Genomic DNA, 14,293 nt, shown 5'->3' on the forward strand with positions numbered 1-14,293 from the left:
TCATTGCTTGTAGTCGCTTAGACTGTGTGGGGGTGGGCCTGGGCTCACCGCATGGCCTCTGAAGCACAGAACCCTTAACTCTGCCTCCTGGGGTTTACTGTAGCCATTCCGTAGGTCCGGGTTTGATCTCTGCTCCATCCTCCCCCGAACCTGAGCTTTCTGAATGAAGACCCATTCCCATCCTTGCTCCTGCTGCTCTTTCCCGCTCAGGCCCTACTGCCCAGACTCCTAGAGTCCTGACAACCTTCTGGAACCTCCCACTGTGGTGGAGTGGGAGGGGGGAAGCTCACTTTCAGATTAAACCTCCCTGTCCAAATACACACCTGCACAAACACATGAGAACCTACCGCATCTAGCGCTCGCTTGGGTAGCATGTACACTAACATTGGAACAATATGGAGAACATTAGCATGACCCCTGTGCAAGGATGGTGTGAAAATTTGTGAAACATTCGAATTGTGGGCAGTGCCCCCGTGGCTGTCCTCACACCCTTTGATTATTAGCTCAGAAAAAATGTGAGTCAAACACGATGTGTGACACTCAACAGCAATATCGTGCCTTTTCACTATTGAAAAAAGAAATTAACGTGTCCATTGGACACTGAGGGGTGGTTCCCCAGGCTGTCTGTCCCCTGGGGCAGCAGCTCCTGCTTGTTGGTTTTCCCAGTGTCCTCCTGCTATGTTCAGCTTCCTTTCCACCACCTGGGCTGCACTGTTATAATCCCTGTATCCCACACACGAGCTCATGTGAGTTACAGCACATCAGTCCAAGTCAAAGACCCTAGCACACTGTACATTTGTCCTCTAGCCAGTTCAGGATAATAGAAGGTACGCTCAACACCAGCATAGAGAGAGTGGGCATGTTTGCCCAGAAAGCTAGTTGGTTCCAACAAGGCAAATCTTATCCCGTACTATCCGATGAGAAAATCTTATACATAATCATGGAGAGGTTCTAGAGTGAGGGTCGCAAACACACACACCTCTGAGCATCAGGAAGACGAGTGACTGAGAGGCGTGGGGCAGGCGTAAGACAGTCCAGGCCACGACCCCCTGGTGGTGCATGGTTGACTTTCTGTGACAAGTCCGCTGGGCTATGGTAACCAGATATTTGGTTAAATGTTATTCTGGATGCTTTTGTACAGGTGGTTTTTTGGATGAGATGTACATTGAAATCAGTGGACTTTGAATAAGGCAAATTGCCTTAAATAATGTGGGTGGCCCTCATCCCATCCGTTGAACAAAGACTGAGTCCCTCCCAGCAGAAAACGACTCTGCCAGTGGACTGCCTTTGGACTCCAGCGCCGATTCTTTTGGGGGTCTCCAGCCTGCCAGCCCATCCTATAGATTTTAGACTTGCCAAGCCCCCACAATTCTGGCCAATTTGCTTAAACTAAGTAAAAACACACACACAACCTTGTTGCTTTTGCTTCTTTGGAGAACGCTGACTAATTCACCTGCCTCAAAGAACCAGCTATGTACACAGATCCACCTGATCCTGGGTCCAAACAAAAGTGTTAGACCCGTACCAACCTAGAGGCCAGCCGTTCAGATGTCTGAGCTAGACCCGAGACAGAGAGAGGACCAGGGTTGTTCTTAGGCAATACTGTGGCGTCTCTGCCCATCAACTCAGAGACACCACCCCCTCCAGCGCACACGCACTTCCCCTTCGCTCGCTCTCCTACCCACAGCCTCCCCCTCCTCCCACCCTTCCATCAGCACTGGTTCAGGAAAGATAATAGCATAATATTTACACAGGCCAGGAACGTAAACATCACAAAAATCTCTGTGTTATAGATACAATTATTCTCCCAGGTTTATAGATAAGGGAGAAGCTAAGATAAGCTCGGTAACTTGCCCAAAGTCACACAGTAATTAGAGGTGAGGGCAAACAGACCCTGGATTCCCTGAGTCAAGAGCCCAAGGCCTACCCAGATGGCTCAGCAAAGACACTCTAAAAAAAAATCTCCATTTTCGGAAATGCAGCCTGGCTTGTTCATCTCCAGAAAGGACAGCATCAGCCTTCTGCCACAAGCCAGGGGTACTGTCACCATTCGTCACAAAGCATGGGCAACGCCCACACGTCAAAATCATTGGGTTGCTCTGGCAGAACAACAACTGAACACCCTCCGCACAGCCGCAGCCAGAGCAGTAAATCTAACGCTGAACTCTGATGCCGATGCCCCCTATTTAAACCCTTCCTGTGGCTTAGGGACCTCCTGCTTCCTGTCAGTCTTTGCCCTTCGAGCCAGAGTGAGGATGTATCTTCTGATGGAGTCGAAGTGGCCACCCTGGGGGGAAAGTAGCTGATGCTGAGGCTGGGCACCAGGCTGGGCCAGGGAACCCAAGCAATATGGGGAGATTAGAAAGAGAAAAGTGTGTATTCATCTTCCTATGTTGTCCTTTGTGTTAGCTTAGAGGATGGAGTGGGGCCTGGCTCCTCCGTGACTTCCCCAGTCTTCCACGTAAGGTGGGACATCGTGTTCTTGCCAGGAACATAAAGCCACTGAGCCCTGCCCTGCATTTCCCAGAAACATGGGTATGGAGAGGGCCTCTACCTCACTGTAAATGAAAAGGTTACCCGCACCCAAGCTATTTTTCAATCTGACTTCATATGGGACATCAAGAGGCCTGCAGGTCAGCTCTGGAGTGAGTTTTGGCAAGAGGGGGCCAAAGGAGGCCAGGCCTTCTGCCAGATCCTGTTCTCGTGAAAAATCAGCCCATTCTGACCAGCCATATAAAATCATCTGAAATAAATGTTTCCTGAAAATGTCAGGGGAATTTTTCCATCTTTCCAAGGTTATAAGAGAGTCATTGAAGCACAGAATCAGTCATGCATGCTGTGGAAACCAAATATCTGATCAAAAAAGAAAAGAAAGAAAGAAATGCCCCAAGGCTCTGTTCTCTTCATTTAAGTTCCTTTCTAGTTGTTGCAAAGGTCAAAGATTAATTTCATAAATCTGTTTGATCTGTTGAGATGAGACCTCTACAAAATCTAACTGCTTGGAAAAGATGGTTTGATGGAGATATTCAGTAATAAATGCAAACACGGTGATATCATCACTTCCATCCCCAGAAGGGTGCCTGGGGGTCCAACTGTAAGTGCTGGGAGGGAAGTTCTGCAGAACAGAAGGAGCCTGACCCCCTCCTTGATGTTAAGTGATGTGTTTAGGGGAATACAGCCACTCAGAGCAAATGACCCTGTATCCTGCTATCAGGGCCATTTCTCTTTCTTCTGCACCAGCGGTCTTCAAACTGGGCTATACATACGTGACAACCTCCCAAGGCACAGACGGGCACAAACAAAGCCATTTTAAAGGAAACAACTTTCAGGTCTACAGTGAGCAAATGCTTATTCTTTTACATGGCCCAGGTGTATCGGAAAGCAAGCCAATTCTCCTTTCTGAGGCCCTTTCCCCATTTTCACCCATTCTGGAAAAAAAAAAAAGACAAACTTTTCAGCCATACAATGCAAGAATTCCCAGAATACCAATCGAAAGGACAATCTAAAGTTCTGATATCCGCAGAGCCATTGTTAGAGAAATACAACCTCAACCCATATTTATCATTTACAGAAGCAGTTCCAAAAACACTTCACTCCCATGACTGATATTTATTAAAATGTATAGCATACACACACATGTTATTTTGATCAATTGTGAACTAATCATAATTATAATGATGATTCAATCCAAACAAAATTTGTTTTATAACTTAGAACCTTGGAGTTGCTAGAAATAATTATTTTTCAATGTGGAAACACATTTTTATTGCCAAAAAGTTTTAATGGTTGATCAATAAAAGATCTCCAAACATGAAAATATGTTACAATAAGAAAAAATTCTGTGATGGAAGAGGAATGAAAATGCGGTTCTCAAGGTAAAAAGACGTGGTACAGAATTTTTACCAGTGTCTGGGTTCTTGGGTTCCCCAGGACAGAAATCGAGAGGAAACCCCGGAGCAATTTCCAGGCCGATCTTATTAAGCTCTCAAGCTTGAGCACACGGAGGAAAGCAAAGTCCTCTGAACCGGCTCAGGGGAGGGCCGCGCCTCCATAAGCCGGAGACAGAGTGGGCTAACGTGACAAGGGGGTCGTGTGAAGGGTTCAGAAGTGGAATTTTCCACATTAGCATTCATCTCTCCAGCCACGTTGCTTGGTAACTGTGTTCAAGTCTGCGCCTGCGCTGTGGCGGGGGATGCGGCAGTCCTCATTACTGCCGCCCTAGAAAGGTTGTGTAACCGTCACACTTCAATCAAACGTGCATGTGGGTCAGTGGTTTCAAAGGGGGCAGGTAGAAGAGATAAAATCAGCTGCCTGTACTTTTGGGGAGGGAGCGCAGGGGTGGTGACCCTCGTAGGTCACATTATGTGGCCTTCCTTCTGACACCCTAGTCTTAATTTGGCTTCCGGGCCACCCAGTATTTTTCATTCCTGTGCTGAAGTCCCTACACTGTCTCGGAATTTTTTGCTCTTAAATAAAAGCCTGTCCATGTTTCTTTCTTTTATTTTTTAATTAGATGATGGTGTCAAAAGACTTTGGAATCTTTATGTCACTGGATTAATTTAAAAAGTGATGTATTGTTTTATATTTAAATTCCCAATAATACAAGATATAGAAGTTTTATCCTTTGCAATTATGTAAGTTTATGAAGAAAAAAACATAGGTTAACTTAAAGAATATGTAAGGGAGTACGTAATCTTTCAAAATACTTTTAGGGCATACAAGAGCAAAAATCTTTAAAGACCATTGCCTTTTACTTCCTTCTTGGATGAACAGCAGACAGTGGGATAGAAAAGAAAGACCCGTGGCCTGGCACCCTGTCCCGCGGTTGCGCGCATAGCCCCATCCCCCATCCCCCACCCCGGACCCCCAGCAGCGTGCTCGCAGGCAGACCACTAGACGCCTCGCAGCCACATTCCTTCTTCCCGGACATAGAGTTGAACCACACTTCCAACACTCTGCGTCTGGGTGATGGAAGTCTCTCCTGCCCATATGAATCTGTTTACCTGTTTCACACAGTCAAAGACAGCCGGTTCTCAAATACCATTACTTCTTAACGTCATTTCGCTATGGTAAAATTGGTTTCATTGAGCATTCCAAAACCTACCTGCGATGTTCAGTGAGGACGTACTGTAGATGCAAATTTGCCGTTAAAGAAAAGGCCTTCTCGGAGCCTTCGATATGCTAGTATTTAATTAAAATCTCTACGATTTCTCCAAGTATGTTTGCTCACAGGACCCTCCCCCCTGAATACCTTCGCCTCTACCCACCTGGCTGGCTTTCCTGACAGCTTTTCTCCAGGCCTTTGCTCACGAAGCTCCCTTCCTGGTGAAGGCCCATCTGTTTTCTCAGCTCCTCTCTCTGTGGGTCCAAAACTTCCCCATCCTTGGAGGTTTCAGTCTTCACCTCTTCCATGCAGCATCCCCTGGAGTCCCCCTCCGCGTCCCAGTGGGAACAGCTCTCTCTGCTCCCCACGGCTTCCCTATTAGAGCCCTCCTCACATTCTACCTGGTTCACCCTGCCATCCACATCTTATCTCCTATGCTAAGTGGAAAGGTTTCTAAAAGCAACAACCAAGCATCATTTCTCTTTGTAGCTGCCCCCTCATAATTATACCAGAGAATATGCTCAATGATTTTTTTTTACTGCTAATGATGGATACTTCAAAGCATAAATCAACAAAGCTGAACTTCTAATGATCTGGCTAACACATATGGTCTGGCTTTTCCACTTATTGGATGACCCTAAAAAGTTTGCAGTGTTCAACATATTCTGGTATGCCACCTCAAAGCCAAGTTTCTTTGAGCAATCACTGGCAGGTAATGCCTTGGAATATATGTGAAAAAATATATATATATGCCATTGCCTCATTACTTTAGTATTATATATGTTTCTGGCTAAGAGGTGACTTCATGAATCACAAACCTCTTTCTCATGGCACCAGTAGCCACCATACACAATGTCCTAATGAGGAACTGTCATCTGAAGCAGCAACAAAGGCAAGATCAAGTTCTCACCCACGCTGAGTTTTTGGAACCGCTGGGCTTTCTGCAAGCCAGGTTGACATTACCGAGAATGTTTATTCTGGCCCTGACCACCAGGTCTTCAAACAGAGGGGCTCATATTTCCCCTGCCCTTCAGTCCGCGGAATGGTTTAACAAAGGCTCTAACTCAATAACCAGTTAGCACTGACTGAGCAGTAACAGTATGCCGAGCAACAGTCACCTGTAGTTGCTTTTCAAGAGGGGTGATTCCAACCAAAACAGTCATAGAAACAGATATGCAAAAGGCCTGTGCGGCAGAGTCTGTCACTTGTCTATAATAACCATTTTGCTTTTCCTTGTTAGAAATAACACCCCAGTTATATTGGGGGCAGAAAATGCACTCAGTAAAAATTCCACATTTCCTGGCCCCCTCCTTTCAGTTAGATGTGGCCATGAGACTAATTCTGGCCAAAGATGGTTAGCAGAAGTGTGAGGAGCTTCTAGAAGGATTGCTTAAAAGGAACTGACTTAGCCATGAATTTTACCCCTTTTGACATTCTTCCCATTCTCTATCCCAGTACCTGAGATGCTGCTGTAATGGCTTGCATTCCAACAGCCTCCTTGGACCATGAGGCAACCTTGAGATGGACACCGTGGAGCAGAAAGATGAAAATAGCCCTTGCCTCCTGGATCATCCTATACACCACCGTACTGGCTCTGCCATGCCTAGCCTGGTCTTCTCTTACATGAGAAGAGAAAACCTTTAGAATAAACTATAGCTTGATGGTTTCTGGTATAAAGAGCCAAGCCAAAGTCTTGGCCCTTTAACTTGGCAGGTTGGCAGTCCATTACACCTCAACCAGCACATTAAAGCAAATCTCAGACAAATATTGCCTGCTCCCAGGAGTTGACACATCTTCCGTCTGCTCTCTCTCTACTTGAACTTGTTCTTTTACCATATTCTTGGATTACTCATTTCCCCTCTAAGATTTGATAGCTGGTTCAGGCCCCTTTGGGCAGCCACCTGGGTTCACTTCCTGACTCCTAGAGTTCAGCCTCCTTCACAGTTCTTTTCTCTGCATGCTGCCTTGGTTTGGGGTCATTGACTAAGAAGAGAAAAAACTCTCCAGTATAGCCTCCAACACTACAAAAACCCCAACAGAAAAGCCAGAACTTTGGCCTAGACACCACTTTAAAAGGAGAAAATTTAGAGGCCTATGGAAGGAGAGGTAGGTGCCAGAGTTACACAATTGTACGAGTTTGCACGGCACCATTCTATGGGGTTCCATTCACATCACACCCCATCACGTGTCGGTGCTTGTCTGTGCGGCTTACATAGCCCTGCTCTCACTGTTTTGCTTGCACAAGTCAGAGCGGACCTAGCAATGTGGTTGGGCACACTGACCTGTTGTGCAAGGTGCCACCTACCTGCTGCTGTGATTTCCTTACTAGTAACAACAGCACATCCAAAAGACCTGGGAGGCTACCACGAAAGATACAGCTCAGCTTTCTCTTACTTGTGCTGCAATAGATCAGGGAAGCTGATTCATATTTTGTCCCCCAAACTGAAAAGAGATGGGTACAAACAGTTGAAAGGTGGGACTTTGAAGAAAGTCATTATTGCCATTCTTAGTGATGATATTACTGAATATGTAATTAGCGTAGCACATTCACCAAGGTTTTCTCATTTTGTACTCACCACCTGCTCTGAAGGAGATGTTATTAGTACAATGCAAACGATGAGGAAAAGGAGACCCAGAGAGAGAGCTCACTTCCCGAAGGTGGTTCATCCAGAAGAGGTAAAACAGAGTTTAAAACCAGGGCCTCTGGTCACAAAGCGGTGTTCTTTCCACCGTACGTTCCCTTGTTAGTGAGATTTAATCATTCTTCTCATTCCTATTTTATTCTTAAGGAAACTTAGAAAAACAGATCACTCATGCACCTGTCCAAGGAAAATGCATAATCTAGGTTTTAAACTCAAATGTCTGCAAATCCATTACTTATTCTCCAAACTAGATTTTTAAGAATGAAAGTGGCTTCTACCAATATGACATCAGGACAGTAGGGCTCTTCCTTTTGGCTGCCTAATGGTACCCTCTACACACAAAAACAAAAACTCCAGAAAGAGCCCGTGCAATTCAGCAGCATCTTACAGTGAAACCACTGAGGCATTCCTGCTGCCTAGGCCCTTGGTGCCCTCATCATACCTGTTCTTTTATGAACTTGTTTTCTCATTCTTCCCATTAATTCTGTGAGCTATCTGATGCCATTGCAATGAACTCCTTTTCTGCTGTTCAAAATCCTAAATGATGGAATTGCCATAAACTTTAGAACATGCCATTCTGACTCTGAGGTCACTAGAATGATTTCAAGTGTGTTTAAGCCAAGTTGAATCCTGAAGTCCAACTGAGATTCAGTTGGGCTCCTAAAAAAAAAAAAGCTATAAGAAAAAAACACAGTGGAACACATTATGTTCCCTACCAGGAAGGACCATCTAGGTTACACACAAAGGCTTATTTCTTGCTCAGCCTACATTTTCATCATGAGTTGGCTGAAGTTTCTGCTCCAGTCTATCCTCACCTAGTGTCCTGGCCAGAGAAGAACAACAACAAAAAGAAATCAGTAGGACATATACATACAGAAAAAGAGGCTTATTTTAAGGATTTGGCTCACATGATGGTGGTGAGCCAAATTTAAAATTTATAGCACAGGCCAGTAAGCTAGAAATTCAGATAAGGTTTGATGTTGCAGTCCTGGGTCTCAACAGCACAGGGCAGCAAACTGGAAATAAGGCAGGGTCTCTCTGTTGCAGTCTAGAGCAAAATCTCTTCCTCTGTGGGAAACCTAAGTCTGGTCTCGTAAGGATTTCAACTGGTTGGGTAAGGCCCACCACCCACATTATGGAGAGCAATCTGCTTTACTCAAGTCTATGCATATGTTGTTGTCCAAATTTTTGAGGGAAAAATAAGGATGTACATTATACATGGGTATAATGATTATATACCATGGCTGTAATGATGGATATAATAATTCCATGTATAATGCACACAAAAGCATGGATATGCACTATACACAGGAAAATACGGTACCTGTTCACTGCATTTAAAAATACCTTCCTAACAATATCTAGACTGTTTGATCAAACAACTGGGCCCATAGGCTGGCCAAGTTGACACATAAAATTAACTCTCACTACCAGGCTAAAAAATTTGTCACCATTTCAAATGGTGACTGTACTTATGGCAGAGGGAAAGAGAACATGATGAATTGTCCTGTCTCTCAACATTTTCTCCCAGAACTGAGAGATATCACTGTTACAGTTCATTGTCCATATCCAGTCACACAGCCATGCCTTATTTTAATGGGGTGAGGTAAGTGCAATCCTACCACAGTAAAGAACAGAATCAAAATACTTATGAGCAGCCTCAGAATCTTATCCTCCTGATTTTTAAAACAGGTTCCATTGCCCTTGGTCCTTTTCTTCCTGGCTGTGCTAGATGAGGCTTTATGCTTTCATTAGCCACAGAGAACCCCTTGAAGAAAGGCTGGGGGTACAGGGACAGCCATTAACATAAGTCCATCTCTACACTTCTCAACACAGGGCTCTCAGCCCCCAAGAATCTAATTGGAAAAGGGTCCATGAGGTTTCAAATTGTCCCCCGTGAGAAGCAGCAATACTTCCCACCTGGTATGCACATCACTCTGGACCCTTCCAGGGCATTGAGAATCCTGTGAGAGAGGAAATGAGGCAGATGGAAGGGGCATCTGAGCTACAGTTTCTGAAAGGTGTTTCAAACATCTCTGTCCAGCTCTAGGAACTGTGCCAGATTTTCCTCCCGGGTTGTCTACAGGAACTTTCACAGACAGTTGATGTGAAACAAGTATCTATCTCTTGGTGTGCAGCCAGCTCAGAAGAAGACTCATTCCGACCTCCTGCTTTCCAAAGGTAGGTTGGTCGATTTGTTTTATCCTGCTGAGGCAGCGAAGCCTAATTAGCATTATTGCTCCCGAGTAATCTATGCTTCTCTCTCAAAAGAAGAAGGAAAAAAGTCTGCCTATAACAAAAGGTCTGCAAATGCAGGGCTAATTGTTTTTTACCTGACCCCTTTGTTGGCAATGGTGGCCTTGATAACCCTCTGAGAAGAGTAGCTAGAGCTGATTCTGGGGCCAGTGTGAAAACAGGGCCATAAAGTCACCACTTTGGCACAGTGAAGACTGAGTGAGCTCCTATCGTGTAGGACTTAGCAGAGGGCTGTGCCCCCTGGCACCCCAACCTCTTCCCTCCAGGGAGCAGGTTCCTGAAAGGTGCTTGGTCTCTTAGCAAAAACATACCCTTACTGCTAGGGGTTAGAGGTACACCCTGGGAAGAGGTAAGATGGGGTAAGCCAGAGAACCTGGCCTGAAAAACCACGGCTGCAGCTTTCTGCTGCCTTACCATGGCAGAGCTTCTGTCGCTCCCCCAGTAGGGCCAGCTCCTGAACCAAGTCACTGAGCCATTGGTAGGATGCCTTTGCAAGACCTTGAAAGTAAGCTCTTCCCTAGAACACAGGCTGGGGCTGGGCACTGTAACATTCACCGGTTGAATGGAAGCTTCTCCAAGCAGATGCAACAAGTGTAAATGTTCTCAGAGTGTGAAGGAGACCATGACTAATTTGCACTTCATACACCCAGGAGCCAGGCCAAGAGTCAAAACGTTCAGTTCTTCCTGCATCCCACTACAAAGCTAAGGCAGGCATCCCCTCGGGCAGGAGCCTGGGCCTGAAGTCAAGGGGGGACGTGTTATCTTAGTGGTACTGAGGGAATAGCAGTAATTACAATAAGAATGATAACCAACATGTACTGAGCACATCCTCTGAGCCAAGCACTGTTATAAGCACTTTGCATAACTAAAATTAACTCATTTCAGAAGTCAATAATAAATATTACCCCAAATTTACAAAAACAAAGATGTTCAGAAAGGTCAAGTGTAGGTGGATGTAGGTGTCAGGAAACTACAAAGAGTTTGCAAGAGCTATACAACGAAGTACACAATGTCATACATTAAAATACAAGCATTTTTACTAGAATTGACCACACAGACCCGAGATTCCCCACCACACAGGGACCTCCCCAGCAGTGTCTGTAACATATCAGAATAAACTCTACTCAAATGAGCAACTCTAAAAGCGATCAGAGGCATTGGAGAAAACTGCTGTGGTTTTCAGAGAGAGACTGTGTTCAGTTGGGGAGTATCAGAGAAGGTTTTAGGGAAGAAGTCACCTCTGAGACCTTGAGGGACTGGTGAGGTCATTCTAGCTTCAGGGAGCAGGGAGAGGGAAAGCAGTGGGGGGGGGGGGGGCAAAGGGAGACTATGTCCAAAGAAAAGATGGAAGAGGATTCCAGGAGACTCCGGGACTCAAGGCCGCAGGAGACGCTGAAGCCCCTTCCACTTCATCTCAGGCTTTTCCTTTATTTTGCATATTGGGCTTCTACATACAACTCACCTGAAGAAACAGTTTGGTTTCTGGTAGTTTCGTTGTTTAAACCACAGTGCCCAACGCGTAGACGAAGCACAGATAAGGAAGAGGAGACACAACGAGAACGGAAGGTTGGGAGAAGAGCACGTCAAGCTCCGGTCTTGAACATCAGATCCGCATGGATGCGCCACCCCTCCCCACGCCACGCCTCCAGCAGACATCACTAGGAGGACAGGTGATTCTCCCCCACTCTTCCCTGGGACTCAGAATTCCTTTAAACCAGCACCCCAGACATCAGAACTGGCCCATCAGAGAGCTAAGGAGCGTGGACCTTTCTGTGGACCGTGGAGAACCATCCATTTTTGAACCACTGTCCCCAAAGATTCACCCACTGCTGAATAATGATTCTGTGACGAGGCTGGGACTCCGTGGCCAGGCCCCACTTGTAGGCAGACCTTGTCCCCCGAGGAAATCCACATGGGTGTCTGCCTGGATTCCCTGATCTTCCCTCCTATGAGGTCCAGATCCTCCCCAGCAATAAGTTAACCAGTAGGATAAGAAGTGAGAGGAGACTTTCAGAGTGTCTGGAACATCAGCCTGGGAGAGACTCTTCCCCTTAGCACACAGTGTGAAATATTCCTTGGTTTGTTCCATTGGTGCCCAGGACGGGGGGGATCCAGGAATGCAGTGGAGTGAAAGCGCAAGCTTCACGGTCCAGAGATGGCAGGTGATGGGGTACGGGGGGCCCTTGTGGAAGAGGGGCAGGAAACAAGGTAATGCCGGCAGTTCTTTCAGTAAAAAGAACAGGATCGGGAGAAATAACGTGTCTATGCTGTATATAGCAGTGTGGCCTTGGGCAAGTCACTTCACCTCTCTGAGCCTCACATTTCTCCTTTATTCCTTGGAGGTAATCATTTCATCTAGCGTCCCACCTCGTAGGATTTAGAGGGGACATTGATCGATCATTCCATTGCCCTTCCTTCTGTCAAGAGCCCTCAGGTTTTGCTTGGGAATCAGCCTTAGAAAAGCTGCCCATCCAGGGGCCTCAGCACCCCCCAGTCAAGGAATGCAGGTGTGCTCCAGGCCAAGGCATGGGACCCTGAGCAGAGTGACACAGAAGCTGAAGACACTTAGAGACAAGGCGGCCCAAGGCACAGCCCCAGGGAGACTGTCCTTTCATTCCTGCACCCTCGTCTCCAGAGAAGCTTGGTCCTGTAATCGAGCAACTCACCCGCATCTTTCCAAGAAGGCCTCTCAATGCCCAGGTGAGGCAGAGTCACCAGGAGCCTGGCTGACACAGGCAGCATCCCATGAGTGTGGAAAAGTGCTTAGAGAATGTAAAGGGTGTGTCCAATGCTAGGTGGTATTTTCAAGAACATTGCACTGCATCTACCGCCTAGTGTCTCATTAAATGATGGTTGGGCCAAGACTGCCGAGTGTACCTTCTGTTCTTAGATGCACGCATTGAGAGGCTCCCGCGGCCTTTTGGGTGTGGAAAGAGCTACTCACCACTTCCCCTTCGTGTCAGCTGTGGGTCGCCAGGCTCTGAGCCACCAGGACATTATCATCACACCGTGGTCAAAGACCTTTGTCTCTTTCCCCCTCTGCTTTACATCCATTATCCCAGGCGCTCCCTTGACAGAATAATGTAGAGTAAAAGGCCGGGGGGCGGGGGGCAGAAAAAATACTTCATCCTCAGTTGGCAACAGAAGTCTGTAGGATTATAAAAAGAGTGGTGACCAGATAGATGCGTGCAGGGCTCCACTACATGCCAGCTCTGTGACTTGGCCAAGTCCAAGTTCAATTGCCCTCTGGACCTCCGTTTTCTCATCTGTCAGATGCGAGTTTTAAGTAAAAACAACCTCTAAGGATTCCTCTTGAGCTTATAGCCTATCAAAAGATTTACCCTACCTGGCTCTAATGCCTACATCTTTGGCACCCCATCTTTACTGCAAAGGAACCGTGAACCCCTTCTCTGCCTGTTCTGTTTTGGGTCTCTGCCTCCACGGCTACCATTTCTTTAAAGTCCACAATGCTAAGTATGTCACACTGAGAAGAACATCTGTAACATGCTCCTTGAGAAAAAAACGAGATTGTAAAAGAAATAAAACCTCTGCAACAAAAATTAAATCAAATGATTTACTTAGAGATCATAGGGAGAAATAACTTTGTATCAGATTTTATGGCAGAAAACACGCAACTGAGACTATCCCCAAATGCCTGCGGCTTGCTTGCAAGCTGTTCCAAAACAGAAGAGGCGTTGCTCCCCAGCACAGCAGCGCAGTGTTAAAATAGTAATAAAAAATGGAAACTGCCCAACATTTCACACATCCATCCAGCCCTGTAAGGGCCGTTGTCAAAATCGATCATTCTCTCTGTCTCAACAAGCCAGGTTGCCCTAGTGAGAACCACGTTCGTGTTTCTGGAGGAAGGAAAGCACTACATTTTGAATGGCCTCACACTGACCCGTCCACGTGGTTAAGGCCCCCTGATTTCAGAGAGAAGGAGAAGAAAGCTGGAGAAGATGGAGTGCCTTCCCTTCACGAGATCTGAATTGCAGGGCTCTCCATGTGAAACCAGAGCAGCCACATCACCAGGCTGGGAGCCCTTCAAAATCCATCTTCTCTGCTCCCGGGACAAATGCCTATGTGTGCACCGCCAGGAACAGAGCGGTCTTGGACCCACGAGGGTGGGATTCACTCCAGAAGCCCTGATTGTAAACGCTGCCATCAGGCATGGGGAAAGCAGAACCAGAGCTGAGCAGGGGCACCTGTGGCGAGGCTGGCGGTGTCCAAGCCCTCTCCCCAGAAACCCTGGACCTTCTGAGGCCAGGACAGGTTTTTCCTGTGCGTTTGG

The 14,293-nt window shown here is 46.5% G+C and overlaps 1 non-coding gene across 1 annotated transcript; it reads left to right on the forward strand.

Annotated features, from left to right (window-relative positions):
- Positions 1 to 355: 355 nt before the first annotated feature.
- On the forward strand, positions 356 to 462 carry LOC118989006 (U6 spliceosomal RNA). Its single transcript, XR_005066908.1, has one exon. It is a non-coding gene; the product is annotated as a U6 spliceosomal RNA (small nuclear RNA).
- The last annotated feature ends 13,831 nt before the right edge of the window (positions 463 to 14,293 follow it).

The sequence above is a fragment of the Sturnira hondurensis genome, unplaced genomic scaffold (genome assembly GCF_014824575.4).
Source record: "Sturnira hondurensis isolate 20B ecotype Veracruz unplaced genomic scaffold, ASM1482457v3 Scaffold0006413, whole genome shotgun sequence".
Taxonomy (NCBI): Eukaryota; Metazoa; Chordata; class Mammalia; order Chiroptera; family Phyllostomidae; genus Sturnira; species Sturnira hondurensis.